Genomic DNA, 24067 nt, shown 5'->3' on the forward strand with positions numbered 1-24067 from the left:
GGTAGATAAATTAAGTACCAGTTGCGTAATGGGATTGATCTAATCAACTGGTCTCCTCTCCCAAAATTTCAGGCCTTGTGCCTAGAGGAGAAAAGATTATTATCTTTATTATGATAAAGTGACTAAACATCCTCTGAAGTCCACAGGCTGGTTTTAGATTAAATAGCCCACAATTTCATTGTCTTCCACATTCAGAGTAGGGCAGCAGAAGCAGGTGGTTGATGGAGAGAATAACTTGAGATTGAAAGCAACGCATTATGGTGCATCTTGTTCTGGCTACTGGATCGAGGTTAGCATGTTACATGCGTCAACGTCCCCTTTTCTTCCTTCAAATATTGGCGTGTGTCCTGGGATCCCAATTTCATTCTCCTGAAATAATGTGTATAGTTAAAGGGAGCAATCGCCAGGCCTACTTTGCATTTCATCCTTTCGGGGTTCGATAACATTAAAAAAGTTGAGTACTGGAGTTGATGTAATCAACTAGACCCCAACCCCACCCCATATCTCAAGTCTTGTGTCTATTATAGGGGGGGGGGGATTATTATCATATGCATGGTAGTGCATGCTAATTTGGTTAGCAGGTATCCTATCTTGAAGCTTGCTGGCAACAAGTCTCCTCAAGTCTCAAGAATGCTCCTTAAGATTCTTACAGAATATAAGATGGTAATTTTCTGCAAGTCTGTTATTATTATTATTACTATTAAGGCAGCGAGCTGGCAGAGTCGTTGGCACACTAGGTGAGATGCTTGGTGGTATTTTGTCTGTCTTTGCGTTTTGAGTTCAGATTCCTCCGAGGTCGACTTTGCTGGAGGTGATGAAATAAATAACCAGTGAAACACTGGGGTCAATGAAATTGATTAGTCCCCTCCCCAAAAATTTCAGGTCTTGTGTCTTTAATAGACAGGATTATTATTATTTGTCTGTTCTCGTGACTGTACCTTTATATCAGTCAAGGGTAAACTGCAGCCCACAGGACTTTCTGAATGGCACACTTTGTGCCTGTATTAGAAAGGATCATTATTATTATTTATTTATTTATTTGTTGCCCACAAGGGAATAAACATAGAGGGGACAGACAAACGGATTAAGTTGATTACATCGACTCCAGTGCGTAACTGGTACTTATTTAATCGACCCCGAGAGGATGAACTCAAAACGCAGTGGCAGACGAAATACCTATTTCTTTACTACCCACAAGGGGCTAAACACAGAGAGGACAAACGGATTAAGTCGATTATATCGATCCCAGTGCGTAACTGGTACTTATTTAATCGACCCCGAAAGCATGAAAGGCAAAGTCGACTTGGCGGAATTTGAACTCAGAACATAGCGGCAGACGAAATACCGCTAAGTATTTCGCCCGGCAAACTAACGTTTCTACTAGCTTGCTGCCTTATTATTATTATTAATAAGGCAGCGAGCTGGCAGAATCGTTAGCACGCTGGGAAAAATGCTTAGTGGCATTTCGTCCGTGTGTGCGTTCTGAGTTCAAATTACGCCGAGGTCGACTTTGCCTTTCATCCTTTCGGGGTCAAAAAATTAAGTACCAGTGAAACACTGGGGTCGATGTAATCGACTAGTCCCCTCCCACCAAATATCAGGCCTTGTACCTTTAGAAGAAAGGAGTATTATTGGTAGAATTGTTTGTATTTTGCACAAAATGCCTTGTGGTATTTGTTCCATGTCTTTAAATTCTAAGTTCTGATCCTTTGGTGGGTGGGTTAACTTTAGCTTTCATCTTTTCCGGGTCGATAAAATAAGTACCAGTCAGGTACTGGGGTAGATGTAACTGACCAATCCCGGCCCCTTAAATTTGCTGGCCTCATTCCAAAATTAGTATTCTTTATTAAACATTTCAGTGGTGGAAAACGTCTGCTGAGAAGCAATTCAGAGCCTTAGAAGCTCGCTGTTTCAGTATCATCTTTGAGTTATCTCCGAGTCTCGCCAGGGATTGGCTTTGCTTCATCCTTCAAAAACTTCCTAACATTTATCAAAATAATCAGTATGTAAACTGAAAACCATTTCAATCATGAACTGTACTGCTTCTTTAAAACATAATATTCATCCCTCTCATCTAAGAAATCGTGTTCTCGTCAAAATTTGCCAGCCTTCTACCTAAATTAGAGATCATTACTTTCAGTCTAGGTCGACTTTGCTTGTCATCCTTTTGGGGTGGATGAAAATAAGTACCCGTTGAGCACTGCAGCTCAATGTAATCGACTAGCCTGCACCCCCTTCTCCTCCAAAATTTCAGGCCTTGCTCCTAAATTAAAAAGTATTATTATTTTTATTCAGACGGCGAGCTGGCAGAAACGTTAGCACGCCGGGCGAAATGCCTAGCGGTATTTCGTCTGCTGCTACGTTCTGAGTTCAAATTCCAAGGTCGACTTTGCCTTTCATCCTTTCGGGGTCAATTAAATAAGTACCAGTTACGACTTAATCCGTTTGTCTGTCCTTGTTCGTCTTTTCTGAATTTAGCCCCTTGTGGGTAGTAAAGAAATAGGTATTTCGCCCGTTGCTACGTTCTGAGTTCAAATTCCGCCGAGGTCAACTTTGCCTTTCATCCTCGATAAATTAAGTACCAGTGATACACTGGGAGTCGATGTAATCGACTTGTCTCCTTCCCCATATTTCAGGCCTTGTGCTTTTAGTAAAAAGGATTATTATTATTATTATTGATAAGGCGGTGAGCTGGCAGAATCGTTAGCACGGTGGGGAAAATGTTTAGCAACATTTCGTCCGTTTTTACATTCTGCGTTCAAATTCCGCCGAGGTCGATTTTGCCTTTGATCCTTTCGGGGTCGATAGATTAAGTACCAGTTACGTACTGGGGTCGATTTAATCGACTTAGCCCCCCTCCCGCAAGATGGCTCCCCTTGTGGAAAAAATTGGAAACCATCATCATTATTATTATTATTATTATAATTATTGATCGGCAGAATTGTTAATGGGGTTGAGAGAATCCGAAGAGGGACTTAGATAATAGGTAGATCGACTGACAGAATGGTAGCGGGACCGAGACCGAGACAATTGGTAGACCAACTGACTGCAGAATCGGATGAGCGACTGACAATCGGTGGAGAGAGAGCTTGATAGAAAATTTAGTAAGACTGGCAAGAAGAATTGTTAAACTGACGGACACTTTAGGTAGAGTGACTGGTGACAGCCTCACTAGAACAACATGCAGAATGTCTTGGAGCATAGAGTTACGTCCATTTCCCTTTCATGTGTTCACATCCTGCGTAGGTGGACTTGATTCTCCGTTCTATTAGAGAGAGGAGTAAAGTATCAGTGAAGTACCAGGGTCGATATAATCGCTTGTTTCTCCTCCCAAGTACACCTGGCCTTATGCCGAGAGTAGGACTACTACTACTAATAATAATAGTAATAATAGTTTCAAATTTTGGTGCAAGGCCAGCAATTTTAAGGGTAGTGTGGGTGAGTCGAATACGTCGACCCCAGTACTCAAACTGGCACTTATTTTATTGATCCCGAAAGGATGAAAGGCAAGGAAGACCTCGGCGGAATTTGAACTCAGAATGCAAAGAACGTCAAGATAGACTAAATACCGCTAAGCACTTTATCCGGCATGTTAACGATTATGCCAGCTCACCGCCTTGAATAATAATAATAATAATAATTCTCTTTTACTTGTTTCAGTCATTTGACTGCGGCCATGCTGGAGTACCGCCTTTAGTCGAGGAAATTATTCTTTGTAAGCCTAGTACTTATTCTATCGGTCTCTTTTACCGAACCGCTATGTTACGGGGACGCAAACACACCAGCATCAGTTGTCAAGCGATGTTGGGAGGACAAACACACAAACATATACACACACACATACACATATATACGATGGGCTTCTTTCAGTTATCGTCTACCAAGTTCACTCACAAGGCTTTGGTCGGCCCGAGGCTATAATAGAAGACACTTGCCGAAGGTGCCACGCAGTGGGACTGAACCCAGAACCGCATGGTTGGTATGAATAATAATAATAATAAGAAGAAGCTATTATTATTAAGGTGGCGAGCTGTCAGAATCGTTAGCACCGGAGGCAAAATACTTAGCGGTATCTTTTCCGGCTTTACCCGCCGAGGTCGATTTTGCCTTTCATCTTGAGGGCCGATAAAATTAAATACTAGTCAAGTACTGCAGACGATGTAATCGACTAGCCTCTTGGCACCCCACCCCCTGCCCAAAATTAAAAAAAAATTGGCCTTGTGCGATAGTAGAAAAAATTATTATTATTGCTCAGGTGACGAGCTGGCAGAATCGTTAGCACGCCTGGAAAAAATGCTTAGCTAGATTTCGTCCGTCTTTACGTTCTGAGTTCAAATTCCACCGAGGTCATCCTTTCAGGGTCGATAAATTAAGTACCAGTCAAGTACTGGGGTTGATAGTATCGACTTAGCCCCTCCCCACAAATTTCAGGCCTTGTGCCTTTAGTAGAAAAGATTATTATTAACTACTTTAGTACAACCTTTCCTCCCCACAAAATCAAAGCCATTGTGCATCAGCTAGACGTCCTCATAAGTATTATCATTATAATTATAATAATTATTATTATTTTCATTAATTGTATTATCATCAACATCATCTTCATCATTGTTATTGTTATGTTTGTTTTTACTCTGTCTCATTTTTTTATATAATTCTTTATATTTTTTGTTGTTGCCTTTGAAATCAGGAACTCTCTCTCTCTCTCTCTCTTTGTCTTCTTGCTCCTCTACTCCTCTCCCCCCTCTCTCTCCTACTGTGTATGTCTTGTTCTTTTCTTCACTTTCCTCTTATCTTTCTCTATCTCTCTTCTCTCCATCCATTGAATATATTTTTTACTGTACAGACTTGAAAATAATTAGTGAAAAAGTAAAAAAAAAAATAAATAATTAATAATAATAATTGAATCGGTGAAATGAAATTGTTTATGTGTCTATAACTATGTGCATACATGCATGAATATAATACATCTCTCTCTCTCTCTCTCACACACACACACACACACATATTGCTGAGACCACCTTCGGTCATGATCATGACTGACCATGGGATTGCTCCTAGAAAGTTACTCTCCGAGGCACAAGTCCGGGCAAGGTTGTTTATGGAAGATCAGCAGTCGCCCATGCATACCGGCCTCGCCTCTCTACACCACGAGTGTTATCCAAGGGGAAAGGCAAAGGAGCCGATGGCACCTGTGACGTCGCAACTCATTTCTGCAGCTGAGTGAACTGGAGCAATGTGAAATAAAGTGTCTTGCTCAAGAACACAACACGCACCCCAGTCCGGGATTCGAGCTCACAACCTCACGATCATAAGCTCGACGCTCTAACCATTGAGTCATGTGCCTTCACACATATATATGTAACTCGAATAAGGAGACAAAGAAAATCTTTAATTCATCTTTAATGATTAATTACAATTGTTTCTGTGCCAATTCTGTTTTCAGCACCAGTTCATGCCTAAGTTCAAAGTGAAAATTTACCTAATATTTACGATTTTAGACCTTAGAGGGGCACTTGCTCAGACCTGCATCAAAGGTGTGGATTTACATCGTGCATATATATTGGTGGGGGGCGGTGATGCCACAAAAATTCAAGAACTTCGAGAAAACCTGAAGTATCCATTTTTGGAACTATGAAGCTCGAAGCGGATAAAACTATAAATATCCGTGTAAATTTTGGTTTAAAAATACGTTCTACCGTTGGACCGAAGCATTCCGTCTGATTTCCCTGTCCAACGGTGCAATGGTAGAACGTCTGTCATGGTTACAGGAAATGTTGGTTCAAGTCTCACGGGCATTCTTCGATTTTCCCAATCTGGCTTTGCGTTGTGTTCTTGAGCAAGACACTTTATTTCACGTTACTCCAGTCCACTCAGCTGCTGACGTGTAAACCGTGTAACGGATTTACCTTCCGATCAGGGGCAAATGTTAGCCCGCTCGCCCAGCCAGCGGAGTAGCAACAATCGAAAGCTAAAGCGATGCAAAAGCGCATTGTGACCAGCGATGTATAACAACATCCGATAGTCTTGTCGGTCACGTGATCATGTGAATTTATATCTTTACCTGCTTCGAGTTTCACCGTTCCAAATAAATGAATAAATAAATAAAGTCCAAGTTGACTGGGCCTTCAAGTTTTACATTTCTGCTTGTTCTCTGATTGAATAAGCTACGCTTACAGAAAAAAAAAAAACTGCTTGGCGCTTACACGACTATTTTTATTCCGACCAGCTACGGCTTTGAATCTGCCCAGGGTTATCTCCCTTCGGTATTTCCCATTGAGGAAGGCTAAAAAATCAGAAACGGCCGTCTGGAAATCCGATAGGGTTTTTTTTTTATCCTTTACCATGAGAAAAAATTTTCCCCCGTGGAAACTACAGTGAATTTGCCTTCCGAAGTTAAAATATGCCACAAACGTTTTAACTAACCTAAAGTTCATTCATACAATACAATACACACACATACAAAATACATACCATACAATACAAGGACATGGTATTTCTAGTTTTGCTTCTAATTTTCTGTTTAAAACACTCTTAAATTACAAAAACTCATATGTTCTCCACATTTCAGAAGAATCGGACAGGAAAATTGGATAAAGTTTTTCTTTCTTTTTTTTTCTTTACCGGGAGGGCGGTGGGTATTTTGTGGCATTTTACAAAATAAAATCTCCTTAAATAATAAAAACTGAGATGTGAATTTAAACCGAAATTCTATATAAGAAATACAAATATATTTTTTCCTTTTTTTTCTTCTTCTTGTCGATTGAAATTTGAATTTCGTTGTTCCTCTAAAACATAACAATAATACAATTAAAAAAAAACATGTTATTGATTCTACAAAACTTTTTTGCGATATTTATGTCTGATATTTTTAAAAGCCAGCTGTGGATGTCAAGTCCTCTACCTTAGTAATACTTGTTTGTTTCTCTGAAGAGCCATCTGAAGTTCTCCTCCTCTAATCACTGCTCTGGTCATTTACGAAGGTCAAGTGAAACAAAGATGATGCTACTGTCCACCTGTCACAATGTGGCCTCACACATAAGACTTGGATACTCGGGGATAATCCTAAGTTAAACCAAACAAAAAATAAGACCTGTGACGTTTACAATCTTTGAACAACAAACAAGGGAAATAACTCCAATAAAGGCATTCAAATGGAATTTTTGGAAAATATAAACAATACGGATTGGTTGAAGTGAATCTTGTTTTAACGCCAATTAGTGAAAGTAATCGACATGTTTCACTCTTAGACCTTTTCAGCGAAATCTAGGTGAATAATATCTGTGTGGTGAGAGAGAATGTCGTATACCATCAACTATAGCAGAGCGAAAGTATCTTGGAGCGTTTTAACTCAATAAATATGAACGCAGAAGAGTTTCACAAATATACGATATAGGACGTTGAAAAATACTCATCAACCGAGGTTTTATCCACGTAATTAGTCGGCAAAACTTCCCCTGGAGAGTGTTTTAAAATCTAAAAACCAATAAAGGGAAATAACTTCGGCTTGATCAGATGAGTTCATCTAGAATCTGGGACAAAATAAGCATTACAGATTTGGAGTGAATCTGTGTGGAAGCAAAAGATGTGGTCTTGTTAAACCTAGTCATCTTTCGTTTAATTGGCAAAGATTCATCGGCTAACGAGCTTCATTTCTACTGGATCACAGCTGTGCTTTTCCTTCAATCTGTCTTCTACTACTACTACTACATAGATCTTTCATCCTCCGTACAGGCGAGTTATATTCCATCCTCGCTTCTGATCTGAAGGATATATATACATCCTGACATAATCAAGCCAAGGTAGCACTAATGTGTTTATGATATTTTCGTATTTTATGAATAAAATATTATTACAGTAATAATCATGTGGCAAGTAGTTTAAGAATATAGGTTAAAATAGGACAGAATTTAGACGTGTGGGGAAGAAAAGACATTCATAAGTATTCTGCTTGTAAAATCAAGATGTTTACGAGAAGATACATGACAGCAACAAAGAACCAACATAGATGTGTACGTGTTTTTAAAGTCTGGAAATTATTTTCTCAGAAAATCATCTCTTAATCAGTTTAAAGTGTCTTGTGGTTTAAGGTAACTGATTCTCTTATGTCGAGGCTATGTAAGAGTTGGAGAAATTATACGGTTTTTACAATCGCTGTTTATGAAAGTATAGGATTGAATACATTTTAGCTTTAATCTGGCGAATAACTGGCTCTACAAACAGCCGGTTTCTGGTTGGTTAAAATAACGAAACAACAGTGTACTTTGTGTAAATACTGTCTCTTGGTAATGAGTTTTGTTAAGTTGTTACACCTATTTCAGTACGTATCTTGTAGATTTAAAACTAAAACTACCGATGATATAAACCCTTTAATAGAAGTGCAGTAAATATTAGTTATACTTGTACTGAAAATCTTGCCACTTTATAACAATGATTAATGAAAGAAATTAGTGATGCTCTATCACTAAATCCGACGAATTTCGGAAGAGATTATGTTTCGAGAACGAAGTGTTTGGGGTGACCGCTGAGCTTCCCTAACTATCAAGCCTGTAATAAAATTATTCCTAATATTTCACTCTCCTCGAATACATGCAAAATTCTAATTATAATTAACTAAAATTTCCCTGTTGTCGTCCTTTTGCTATGATTAACTTAGATTAATGTTAATCCTTGAACGTATTTTCCGCTCGCTTGATATCAAAACGTCCAAGATAATTCGAATTAATTAAAATTTATTTTGCTCACTACATCATACATGTTATTAGTCACTCAATCATAGGAATATACCATTAGCATCATTCTTGGGTCAATGTTAAGGATTGGACTTCGTTGGACATTTTCTAGGCTGCAGTTTATAAGATCTGATAAAAGGCGTTGCTGTTTAAATCAACCTGCCGTCTTTTAAACAAAGTATCAAGGATTACATTATCCAATAGGCCCTTTGTATCCCTTTTTACAGACAGTAAGATATGATAAGAGACAGACTTGGTTACTAATTTTTGCAAGTCGAGCTGTCTTTTAATATTTTTCTATCAAAATATTTAAAACTACATTATTCGGTATGCCGTTATTTTTTTTAAAAGTCAGTACAGTCTGATTTGAGGGAGATTCGTCTGTTATTTCTAGTAGGCTAGTCGACTACATAGAGCCTCCTGGCTCTTTTCCTAAGCAATACTTGGCCAGCAAAAATGCACACTTACCACTGAGCAGGTTCGGTGTGAAAACATTAGTTGACCATTTAAGAAAAGCATTTTCTGAACTCATGCAAAAGCGTCTACATGGTCACCCAGATTCCTAATGTAGTTGCTCTTTAACTCTTTCATACCACAATATAACATCTTAAGAAATTGAATGTGTATTGTATTGGGTTGGCAACTAAGTTCCCGTGATTTTTTTTTTGGGGGGGGGGGTTGCAATTAAAATTTTTTTTAAAGTTTAATAAAAAAAAAATGACAACTAATTAATCAATAATGTATTCATCCTTGTTGTTTACAACTTCTTCCCAACGTTCAACGAGATTTTCAATACCTCGTTTGTAGAAAGCACCCGATTTTGACTCGAAAAATTGATCCAACCAAGCTCTCAATTCTGCATTTGTATTGAACGAAACTCCGCGCATAATATTTGAAAGAGACCGAAAGAGGTAGAAATCCGTTGGTGTAAAATCAGGAGAGTACGGCGGGTGTGGCAGCACATCCCAGCCATGCGTTTAAATGGCTTACTTGGTCGTATTGGCGATATGAGAGCGGGCGTTGTCCTGCAGTTGAAGAACTCCATGCTGCCAATTAGGTCTTTTCTCTTGAATAGCCGTGTTGAGTCGTTCCATCTGTTGAACATAGAGTTCCACGTTGACCGTTTGGTTCCGTTCAAACAATTCGTAATGAATAATCCCTTACCAGTCCCACCATACGCACAATATCGTTTTACGCGGAGGAAGATCTTGTTTCACGCGCGGTGTCGCTTCTTTACTGGGGCTAAGCCATTGCTTACGCTGCTTCATATTAATGTACAGGCACCATTTTTCGTCGCCAGTAACGATTCGGTAAAGAAATCGTTGCTTGTGTCCATGGGTTGAACAGTGACGAGCAAGCAAACCAGCGGAGATTGTGGCTCGTTGATTTTTGTTGTTGTTACTTAAAGCATGCGAAACCCATGATCCATACTTCTGAACCTTTCCCATCGAGTGAAGATATTTCTCTATAGCAGTGTGGGAGAATTCCATTTTCTCTGCCAGTTCCCTATGTTTAATCGCTCTTCATCAAAATCAACTGGACGGCCCGAACGAGGTGCGTCTTTGAGGGCAAAATTTCCATTTTTGAACTTGGCATACCAATCACGAGCGGTTCTCTCAGCTATGGCATCCTCTCCATACACAGCACAAATGTCGCGAGCAACTTTTGTGGCCTTAGAACCCTGTTTAAAAGCAAAAAGAAGGAGGTATCGAAAATGATCGTTTTCTTAACTTGACATTCCATTTTAATGATCTGAAAATAAACAAAAATTAACTAAAATTAACTAGAAAAAAACAAACAAACAAAATAGATTCCAAAATGATTCAAAAATAGAATTCTCGAAAAGAAAATAGTTTCCAAAATTTAAAAAAGCAATAAATTCCAAAATTAAAAAAGACGGCAGGAACTTAGTTGCCAACCCAATATATATATGTATGTATGTATATAGGTATGCGTGTGAGTAAAGATATATATATATATATATATATATATATATATATATATACTCACACATTTTTGGTCAAATATAAATTGGAATTAAATGGTTTAAATTTACTGTCAGGTGACTTTTGGCCGATATATATATATATATATATAGGAGATAAATAAAAATATATGCATACATACAAACATATATGTACGTACCTACATCTACATGTATATATACATGCATATATAAATAATTATACGGAAGTACAGGACATCACAATAAGACGTAGAAACAGAAAAAGCCAAAAACAAAAAACAAGAAAACGGAAAACGAAAACCAAATACAGGACAGGTTACACAAGGACAAAACCCCCGTCATCAGCTGTCGCTAGAGGAGTCAGGCATGTTTCGAAGGCATAACAGAACACTAATCCAATAGGCCTTCCTGCGAGAGAATTAAAATAAAATTTCAAGCAGCGGGGCACAATGAGTACGAACACAAACAAGACGTAACAATAAGACTGCAAAATTAAAATACATGTACAAAAACAAACACAAGAGGACGAACGAAAAAGCCTTTTTTCTGGCATAGACAAACAATAAAACTGCAAAAATAAAAATACATGTACAAAAAGTACAATTAGTTACAAAACGAGAAAATAACAAGAATACTATACAGGAAATTAACCACACAAGGGGACGAACGAAGAAGCCTTTTTGCTGGCAAGGACGAAAGTGTAGTATATATATATATATATATATATACATACATATATATATGATTCAGATGAATATGGCACTTAAGTTGAGGCACCAGAATTTAGTATGGTATTATCCATACAATTTCAAAGTAAGGGGATTAAAATCAAAATAAGCAACAAGGATATACATAATGCATATATATATCCAGAGGTAATACATATATATATATAAAGGGAAAGTTTACGAAAGTAAACAAAAGACGAAGGCAGGTGGTGTACAAACAAACAAATGTATTCGTATATCGCTCAGGAATAGAAAAAGTCTTTTATGTTTCGAGCCTATGCTCTTCTACAGAAAGATACACAGAAAAAAAACAAGGAGAGAAAAAAATGTGTGTAGTAGCTAACGATCTATCATGGTGTATATATATATATTATATATATATATATATATATATATATATATGTATGTATGCACGTATGTATCGTTGCTATTTTGCTGAGCTATCGTATGTCCAAATTTGGCCAAATGCGTTTTTTTTTCCAGTATTTATTTCTGCTTACAATAGCCGGTTCTTTTGGTCAAACTATCATATCTCCAGCTGTTTCAGATGCCGAGATATCAAAAGTTGTCAAAGTGTAGTACAATGGTTTTGCTATGGAATGGTGAAACTATTTTTGCGTTTTCAGAAAAAGCAACGTTTTGGACTTACGACACTTTTGCATTATAGCAACGATATATATATATATATATATATATATATATAAAGGTAAATTTCCAAATTTGGTTAATAGGGATATACAATCCTAGCGGGTACCGTATTCCCTTTTACCGGTTAACAATGCTGGATAGTCTCAGAAACATATGTAGATACTGACATGGAAAGATGTAGTTAAGTGCAAAATAAAATCTGGGTTTATAAATCTCTGTTCTCCATAATTATTAATTTACATGTGTGTGTGTGTGTACATATATGTATAGCTGTATGTGTGTGTGTGTGTGTGTGTGTGTATATATATATGTGTGTGTGTGTGTGTGTATGTAAGTATACGAGCAAGATGCCCCCTCCCCCCGTCCATAAGGGGCTAAACACAGAGGAGACAAACAAGGACAGACAAACAGATTAAGTCGATTACATTGACCCCAGTGCGTAACTGGTACTTAATTTATCGACTCCGAAAGGATGAAAGGTAATGTCGACCTGGGTGCAATTTGAACTCAGAACGTAACGGCAGACGAAATACCTATTTCTTTACTACCCATTAGGGGCTAAACACAGAGGGGACAAACAAGGACAGACAAACGGATTAAGTCGATTACATTGACCCCAGTGCGTAACTGGTACTTATTTAATCGACTCCGAAAGGATGAAAGGCAAAGTCGACCTGGGTGCAATTTGAACTCAGAACGTAGCGGCAGACGAAATACCTATTTCTTTACTGCTGATAAGGGGCTAAACAAAGAGGGGACAAACAAGGACAGACAAACGGATTAAGTCGATTACATCGACCCCAGTGCGTAACTGATACTAAATTTATCGGCCCCGAAAGGATGAAAGGTAAAGTCGACCTCGGCGGAATTTGAACTCGGAATGTAACGGCAGACGAAATGCCTATTTTTTTTTTACTACCCACAAGGGGCTAAACACAGAGAAGAGAAACAAGGACAGGCAAACGGATTAAGTCGATTATATCGACCCCAGTGCGTAACTGGTACTTATTTGATCGACACCGAAAGGATGAAAGGCAAAGTCGACCTCAGCGGAATTTGAACTCTGAACGTAACGGCAGACGAAACACGGCTACGCATTTCGCCCGGCGTGCTAACGTTTTTGCCTGCTCGCCGCCCTCTTGTCCTAGTTTGTGACCATGATTATCGATAAGGCGTTTGCAAATCCAGTATCCAAGCTACAAGTTCAGCTTCATACCTATTATTGTTGAAGCAACAGGATTATAGATGGTCGTGGTCTCACATGGTGAGACCAGCTAATAACGACTCCGTTCAGAAAGCTGGAACAGAAGGTGTCATCCGAAGAAACAACACTGTACAATGAATTCATAGAATCAATCTATAGTTTTTAAATGCTTTTTACTGCAGGTCACAAATATATACAAGTTGAATAATTCATGAAAAGTATTAACAAAGAGATCATGTTCAGCTTCTGTGTATCCTACGTCATAGCTGCTCAATGTCTATTAGCTGTTGTGTGCGTTATGCAAGAGCTTTTAAGGTCACGTCCTCGCACGCTGTTGTCTTGATGACAAAGAGAAAGGACTAAGTGCTGGAACCTCAGAGTTACATGCTGTGCCATCTAGTGGAGAGCTATTTAGACAGCTACCATCAGGGGAGGTAACTGCGTCTAAAGGATATATAATTAGCCCGTTTGGAGCAAAGTATGGCTGAACTTGGGTTCTTGGGGGTGAGAACGCAAATCCTTAATTCATCATACACTACAAGTGATCGTGATATCCGGAACTATAAAAATTTGCAAGATCTTCTTAAGATTTAAAGGATGGTGAAGAAATCAAGATGCTTTCCTTCACAACCTTGCTTCCATGGAGGGGGCCGGTCAAAATTTACTCTGAAATAAAAAGAAAAAGAGAACATACATACATACATACATACATACATACATACATACATACATACATACACACACACACACATACACACACACACACACACACCACACACACACACACACACATACATACATACATACATACATACATACATACATACATACATACATACATACATACATACATACATACATACATACATACATGGTGGCTGCCCCCTCGTTATCGAGTATGGCCATTGCACGGAGCTTAATCAATGCCTGTGCAAGAAGATTTTTTTTAAAGTGAGGAAAGGCTGTGCACTGAGTCATTCCCACTCACTAAGCAACAGCAGCCATAATCCGAAAAGAAGAACAAGTTAACATCATTGGTAACCACTGAGCCGCAGGTTTTATTTCGGAGTTATCCCAGTTACCTGAGTTACCTTCTCCTAGAAGGAAGCCCTAACAAAGGCTAGGAGTCCTTCACTCCCAATCGTTTAACCGCGCGATCGGGTATTCAGTCCGATTATTTCTATGTCCCCGCGCATGATACAGCCTTAAGACATTTATTGGATGGCCGTTGACTCTCAAGAGTTCCTCCGCCCTTTGACGGGTTTTGTTTTTCATCCCGCAGGGTGTCCAATAAACACCCTCCTCACCAAGCAAGCTTGGTGGGGTTGCCTGTTTAGTCGCCGACGACCCGACCATGCAACAGGTTGTACTGTGTTACATACATACATACATACATACTTACAAGGAGGCGTTATCATCCACTTTGAGAAGCATTGTTGTACGCATAACAACATTATCAATTTTTATTTAATTTCTTTCCTTATTTCTGTATTTCTTCCTTTCTTTTCTTTCTCTTAATTTTTTTTTTTTCACTTCTCTTCCAAAGACACTAGATTGCAGCCAGGGAGTGGTCTGGCTGCTATTCCTAATCGTACAATAACCTCACATAAAATTTCTTTTCTTTGTCTTTCAAGAAGCCTGCGTGTCAGTATGCGAGGTCAAAGACCAGTAGCTGTAATCTATTCAGAATGGCGAATGTACGTTTTTAGAACACCATGCACATTTGCGTGTATATATATACATATCAAAAACGAAGATTCGTCATTATATTACGTCTATTACGTAGACGTAAAGTCTTTTTACCATTTATGGAAGTCTATACCAGAACCGATACGATTATTATCAGGAAAACCTTATATGTTGCACGGAATTAATTAGTTAAGAAAACACATCATTTTATCCGATTCGTCTGAGAATGTTTCTGCAGTATTAGTGTGTGTTTGTGTAAAGAATAAGTGTTCATATGTGTGCGTGTGCATGTATCTATCTATCTATCTATCTATCTATCTATCTATCTATCTATCTATCTATCTATCTATCTATCTATCTATCTATCTATCTATCTATCTATCTATCTATCTATCTATCTATCTATATCTATCTATCTATCTATCTATCTATCTATCTATCTATCTATCTATCTATATACATACATATATACATGTGTGTGTGACTGTGTGTGTCTATAAAATATACACACACATATATATATATATGTACATATATATGTGTGTATATACATATATATATATATATATATATAATATATATATATATATATATATATATATATATATAATATAGAAATTCGGGGTGAGTACTTGATAATTATAAGCACCTGTGTATACCGTTTGGTGGTGTAGGTGGTGGAGTAAATTGATCAAAATAAAAATAAAAACATGATGCGAAGGATTCAGCGGTACATATGTTTCGGGCCTTTATTAGACAGATTTATAACAATGCATAATGTATGTCTGTGGCCTTCTTCAGCCGCGCACAACAGCTTCCACAAGGATATGTGTTACATCAAAAATTCTTGGTTGGGGATGCAAATCCTCTCATTCACGTACGACATAATGCGGCAGCAGCATAGAGTTGAAGCGTCCATCTCTTTCTTCTCTCAATGTAGAATGAGGAAAACTGGATGTTGAGGTAATGTAAATAAATAAATACATATATAGAGGTGAAGATGGAGGGGCGAGAGTTCGGGACGAGGGATAAAAAATGTATAAAAAGTGTAAGTATAGAATATATAAAAATGTAGAGGATAAAGGGTTGTAAGTAGATGTAAAGGGGGTATAAAGAAATATAAAGTAAAAATAGAAATAGAAATAAAAGTAAAAAAACTGATAAAAACATGATAAAAGTGTAAAAGAATGTAAAGATAAGGGATGTATAGAGGTTATGGACCAAGCATGGTGGTCAGGAGATTGATAAAATTTAGTTGTAGAATTGTCAGTACATCAACAGTTCGTCTGGGGACTTAATGCGTTGTAAATCAGAGCTGATGAGCATTAATCTGGTTCCTTGAATTAAATGGACTTCTAGTACATACATATCATCATGGATATATACACCCACATACACGCGTACATATACGCCTCCAAGCCTATAAGCATACACACGCACTCGCGTGTAAACACGTACATAAACACACACGCACCCACACGCACGCGCGTACACACACATACATACAACAGAATATCCGCATATATACACGGACATTACGCGCGTACACGCTCACATGTATATACGCGCGCCCATCACTACATACACACACGTATATGCCCACGCCTCTAGGTCCAGGTATAAGATATTAAAGGATGTGTATAAGAACGTATGTAAAGAATCCCGTACTCATGTCAATACGCGCACGCACACACGGCTGTGTGTCCGTATGTGCGTGCACATATACACTCATATACACACACAGAGACACACGCGCACATGGGTATAGCTATAAGATATCGAAGTATGCATGTACATATATGCGCGTGCATATGTATGTATGCGTATACACACGTACGCGGACGCTCGTATATTCAAAAGGTGGATCCATAGGTAAGTAAATAAACATATATAGAAGTGTAAACGATAAGTTAGGGGTATGGATGAGGGTAAGGGTAAAGATTAGAAATAAAAAATACAGTATAAAATAAGAAATACAATGTAATAGTTAGAAATGAAGTATAAGAATTATAAAAATTATAAGAGTTAAGGTAAGGGATGAAAATGAAAATGAGAATAAATGGAAGTAGAATAAAAGTAAAAATAAAATTAAAAATAAAAATAAAAATAAATGGAAGTAGGATAAAAGTAAAAATAAAAGTAAAAATAAAAATAAAATAAAATAAGATAAAAATATAATTTTGTAAAGTTTAAAGTTGTGTGTTAAACGTAGGGGCGGGCGGGGGGAACTGAAAATTGGAAGGGTGGGAAGTGGAGTTTGGCGGTGTGCGTTCAACATCTGAGTTAGAAATGTGAAAGGGTATAGATATAGGGGATTAAAGAGACTACATAGGGAGGATATGGGTGTAGGAGAAGAAATATTTAGGGAAAAGAAGTCATATATGGGAGACAAAATTTGTATATATAGGGGGAAAATGCAGGGAACCCTATATGCACGTACACACACCCACACACACACACACACGCACATGTACATATATATGTATATGTACACATACGTACACGTATGTGCACATACATACGCACACACACACACATACACATATACACGCACATATAGGAAAGCGGGATGTGCTGGAGCCGACAGGTTGCACCGGGTGGGAGGAAATTGCATGGGGGAGTTGGTATAAGACCTAAGCATTGTAGTATTTGAAAGTATTAATAAGTTTATGTATACAGGATGGTTTGAACTCTGACCTTTTGTTAATAAGATTGTGTTTGTCTTTGAATTTCAAGATGTTAAGGAGTTCTACACAGCATAGTTGGCATCCTGCTCTATTATTTAAATATAAGAAAAAGGGACAGGCAAACAGGTTGCTTGACCGCATACCGAAAAAATAGAAATAGCAGTCAAGAATGCTTATTTCTATCAAAGTTGGACTCCGGGCATGACAAACCCTGTAATTCACATATCTATTCCTTCTGTTTTGCATATGTGAATTACAGGGTTTGTCATGCCCGGAGTCCAACTTTGATAGAAATAAGCATTCTTGACTGCTATTTCTATTTTTTCGGTATGCGGTCAAGCAACCTGTTTGCCTGTCCCTTTTCTTATATACAATATATATACTGAACTTTACAGAAGTTCCTGCCGGTAATCGGCTATATTTACATACCGAATTCTACCAGTAAATAATTGGGGTTTTTTTAAAAGCCTTTATAGAAATTATTTACTCTTATTATTATTATATATATATATATATATATATATATATATATATATATATATATATATATATATGTAGATAGATAGATAGATAGATAGATAGATAGATAGATAGATAGATAGATAGATAGATAGATAGATAGATAGATAGATAGATAGATATTGATAGAAATGGTAAGACAACAAACGAATGAAAGAGACCTCGATACTATGTAAATAGAGGAATTTATCTGTAAACGTATATGTGACAATTATTCGGTAGCCGCCCCGACATCCGAAACTCGACGTTTTATCATGGCTACCGAATAATTGCGACATATTACATTTACAGATATATATATATATATATATATATATATATATATATATATATAGTTTATTGATACGCATATGAGAGACAGTTTTGTGCCATTCATACCATGGGCTCCTAGAGAGCGTTTGTCGAAAAGCTTGCTGCGCATTTTGTTGGAGATTAAGTTCCTGGATTTTCCTGAAGAGAAAGCTACAAAATGGTCTCCTTATTCAATCTGAATTAGGGACTTTGCAGCCTTTGAAACATATGTAGAAAATAATAAAATGGAATTTTGTAAAATCTTCGTTCAGCTCCATTTCTTCCCTCACTAAATATATAATATATATTATATATATATATATATATATATATATTATATATATATATATAATATATATATAATATATATATATATATACTAGCAAATCTACCCATCTACGATGACGGCATTGAATGAGGGCGCGATGTCCTAACAGCAGTACGTATTAAGAAATGTGTAAATGGACTTGATAGATTACTGGGTGATATCTTAGAGAAATTACATTATTGTTGGTGATACAGCATTCTATTGCAACTATATGACGTGTTTGTGACCAAGTGACATGTGATGACGATTCAGTCCCGAACTAAAATAGGCTCCCAGCCTCTGTATCATGAATGGTTATGTGGACCACTCCTAACGAAAGCCAGACCTTCCTTCGACCACTATTAAGGAAAAAATGTTATTTTGATATACTTTTATTTTAGTTATTTATAATATTTTACGCTTAATTATACTTTTATACATTCAAAGTTCACAAATTTCCTTATTTAAATTATGAATCCTTTTCCTTTCGATAATATCAATGATTACAAAACGTCTTTGTAGACGATATTTTCTGTTTGATCGACACTAATTTTCAAATTACTGGAGTCCGTTGCTCTACTCATAGCGACGTATAACTGGCCATGTGTAAATATCGGAGTGGATAAAAAATAAACCGATACGATCTAAAGTCTGGCCCTGTGCTTTGTTTGCTGTGAATGCGCGAGCGGTATCATTAGTAATCTACCCATCTACGATGGGAAATAAAAGAACAGTATCGCAAATCTAAACCTTCTAAATTCACAAACTATACGGGTGGGGGTCCAGAGTTAATCCTCATCGCTGGAATTTTAAGAAAAAAAGTCAAATGTGATTTATTAATGCAAGACTCAATATCCGCTAAATAATCATACTTTTTCACAGTTTTTCCTGATTACTTCTTTCGTAATCCCGAAACACATCGAGACCATTAGTGCAGCCATTTGACCGTGAAGAAGGTACAGATAGACAGACTGACATAACACCCATTATAGTAAGATCTTGGATAAAACTGTCCCTCTTATAGGGACAGTTTTATCCAAGGATACCCTGGTTTAATATATTATATTTTGAAGAGATATTTCTTCAATAAATATTTTAAAAATCATCAGATATTATTAATAAGTTTGAAAATGGAGAGATTCAGTTGATATAAATTAATTTATCAACAATTTAACATTGCCTACAATTGTTTCACTTCGCACCCAATTCAAATGATAAAACATATATAATAATACAGTTTTCATTTTGAGTATCCTGGGAGGAAGATTTTATGGGGAAGATGGACATTACAGAGTTTACATTTTGATCAATAGGAATATTCCAACAGATTAAGCAGATGTGTGTGTGTGTGTGTGCGTGTGTGCGTGTGTGTGCGTGTGTGCGTGTGTGTGCGTGCATGCGCATCCGTTGATATTTTTATTTTTATTTAAATACAATAATAGTAATAATGATAATAATAATGAATTATATAAGTATATAAGAATAAAAATAAAGTATAAAAATAAGATTAATAATAAATAATAAAATAATGAAATATTACAATAATAAAAATAAATGAAATAAAATAATAGATTTTTTTACAAAACATGGATGTCGATGGTCCATTTTGGTTTATGTCTGAGTGTATGTTCGTGTGTTTATGTGTGTGCTCAAAGGAGCTCTCCGTCGGTTACGACGTCCAGGGTCCCAGCTGATACAATCAACGGAACAGCCTGCTCGTGAAATTAACGTGTTAGTGGCTGAGCACTCCACAGACACGTGTACCCCCTCATGTAGTTCTCAGGGAGATTCAGCGTGACACAGAGTGTGACAAGACTGGCCCTTCGAAATACAGGTACTACTCATTTTGCCAGCTGAGTGGACTGGAGCAACGTGAAATAAAGTGTGCCTTGCTCAAGGACACAACCACTAAGTCACGCGCCTTCGCGTTTGTATGTGTGTTCATATGTGTATAGACGTATGTTTACTGTTAATTTATATGTACGAATGTGTGTATGTGTGTCAGCATAAGGTTATTGAATACAAGTATGGATGTCATCCTTTATGCATGAGTGTGAGTGTGTGTCTGTGTGTGTGTGTGTGTGTGTGTGTGTGTGTGTGTGGTGTGTGTGTGTGTGCGCGTGTGTGTGTATGTGTATGTGTGTATGTGTGTGTGCGTGCGTTTATAGATCCTTATTGCTTAAGTTGCTTTATTAGTTATGGAAATATTCGATAACTTTTTACTAATATACATAAACACTTATGTATGATCGTGTGTGTGTGTGTGTGTGTGGTGTGTAGATTTTTACTGTTCATGTTGATTTATGTGTGCATAAGCGTGTATGCATGTTAGTAACGTGATATGAAGTCAAATTAGTTTGTTAACGTACATATATAATCCCTTATATGCTTGTATCTAATTCATGAAAAAGTCAATCGTAAAAGTCAGTCATAATTATTATAATATGAAACAGTAAGATAATTGGTAAAGTAATTATCTCTTATTCTGTATAACATTACAGATTTAAGTGTGTGTGAGGGAGAACATTTATGCATACGGGCTTACGTTGCACGCATTTAAGATTAGTACGTAATTATATTAAGTGTATTACGTCATCAAATTAGTGTTATCGATAGATTTATATCTTCATTTCAAATAAAATGTATTATATTACCTGATTAAGTAATAAATATCAATATTCAATATCATTAAGTTGATGCTTAAGTATTATATTATACATGTAGTATATATTATTTATACCTATATTATTTTTATCCTATGTTTGATTTGTAAATTATGTTCTACTTATATTATACTCACACACACACACACACCACACATTTCTATAGATGATTTGCTTTGTTGATATCCAGGATAGAGACGTCCCAAGTTACAGGCTTGAATAATTGAATAATTGTTGAGTGATATCTCTGCCAGCATGAAACTAATGATAGTCTGTTAAGGAAAAGAATAAGAACACGAAAAACAAAATTATATTATACTCACACACACACACACACACACACACATTCTATAGATGATTTGCTTTGTTGATATCCAGGATAGAGACGTCCCAAGTTACAGGCTTGAATAATTGAATAATTGTTGAGTGATATCTCTCCCAGCATGAAACTAATGGTAGTCTGTTAAGGAAAAGAATAAGAACACGAAAAACAAAATTCTTATTCTTTTCCTTAACAAGTTCAGACATTTATCTATTCCCATATATTATTTCTCCACGAATATGCTTTCCATTTTTTCTCTAACTCTGTGTTTTTCAGTCAATTTTGATTGAATCTCTTGCAAGTTAACATAGGATCCCTTGACGATAATGTAACCTTCATTTGATTAAGGTATCTTTGGTCCGACAAGTGGAGGCGCAATGGCCCAGTGGTTAGGGTAGCGGACTCGCGGTCATAGGATCGCGGTTTCGATTCCCAGACCGGGCGTTGTGAGTGTTTATTGAGCGAAAACACCTAAAAGCTCCACGAGGCTCCGGCAGGGGATGGTGGTGATCCCTGCTGTACTCTTTCACCACAACTTTCTCTCACTCTTACTTCCTGTTTCTGTTGTACCTGTATTTCAAGGGGCCGGCCTTGTCACTCTCTGTGTCACGCTGAATATCACCGAGAACTACGTTAAGGGTGCACGTGTCTGTGGAGTGCTCAGCCACTTACACATTAATTTCACGAGCAGGCTGTTCCGTTGATTCGGATCAACCGGAACCCTCATCGTCGTAACCGACGGAGTGCTTTCCCCCCTTTGGTCCAACGAGTAGCGAGCGGATTACTCCTCGTTTAGGTAATTATTACATATGAAATATATTTAACCTGGATTTTATCCGATCCATTCTCTATCTTTGGATTTTAATCCGCAAACACAGCAACTCCAGCTGCTAATCGTGAACTGTAATATGACTGTTTTCCAGTTTATCGAACTTCGAAATGGGAAAAATTTACAACCTTCTAAGTCAATAAGCCATTATTGTTCATGGAAGTTGTTTTTTCATACCTTCTACGGACTGCTCGAAGTTTACTAACTTCCTACACTTTGATCCTTGGATCTTACCTTTGCATATGTGTGTGTGTGTGTGTTGTGTGTGTGTGTGTTGTATTGAATGTAAATGTGTGTGTGTATGCGTGTCGGTCCGTCGGTGTATGCTTATGATTGCATTTATGCGTGCGCACACGTCATATACTCCTGCACACATACAAAACTGTGCATATACACACATCCACACACACACACACACACACACACACATACAAACCCACAGGTTGCCATAGAATAACCAACACTATGTGGTATATAATTTAAACGACAGCAACGTTTTATCTGAACAAGTTTGGTGTTACACCTCCGGTTATTTCCAATGAGAGTAGAAGCACGCAGAGAGAGAGAGAGAGAGAGAGAGAGAGAGAGAGAGAGAGAGAGAGACAGACAGACAGACAGACAGATAGGCTGACAGACAGGCAGGTAGGCGGGCAGGCAGGCAGATGGACGGACAGGTAAAGCAAGTAGACGAAGAAAATAAACAATACGTAGATTTCTTATTTATCATCCGGACGAAGTTATTATCGACTATGCTTTTAAAACTGACCTTACAGTTATCTCTCTTTCGGCCTGTTCACACGTGTCTGATATGTTTGTGTGTAGGTGTTTGTATATGCACACACATACACATGCATATAGGTATGTATAAGTGTGTATATATATACATATAAGCGTGTGTGTGTGTTTGTACGTATGTGTTTGCTTGTGTGTGTGTGGTGTGTGTGTGTGTGTGTGTGTGTGTGTGAATGTGGCTTAATGGTTAGGATATTCGACGCGCGATCGTAGGGTCGCCAGTTCGATTCCCGGCCGTGCGTTGTGTCCTTGAACAAGACACTTTATTTCACGTTACTCCATTCCACTCCGCTGGCAAAAATGAGTTGTACCTGTATTTCAAAGGACCGGCCTTGTCACACTCTGTGTCACACTGAATCTCCCTGAGAAGTATTTGAAGGGGTACTCATGTCTGTGGAATGCTCAGTTATTTGCACGTTAATCTCACGAGTAAGGTGTCTCGTTGATCGGATCAACTGGAACCCTCGTCGTCGTAAGCGATGGAGTGCCAGTTATTATATATATATATATATGTATGTGTGTGTGTGTGTGTGTATCACCGTGACCGACCAGGCTATCAGATGTTACTACACATCGCTGGTCACAATGTGCTTCGCATGTTTTAGTCTTCAAATGGCACTGGCTAAGCGATCAGACCAACAGAGGAAAGAGTGAGAGAAAGTTGTGGCGAAAGAGTACAGCAGGGATCGCCAC

Source organism: Octopus sinensis, linkage group LG14 (genome assembly GCF_006345805.1).
Source record: "Octopus sinensis linkage group LG14, ASM634580v1, whole genome shotgun sequence".
Lineage (NCBI taxonomy): Eukaryota > Metazoa > Mollusca > Cephalopoda > Octopoda > Octopodidae > Octopus > Octopus sinensis.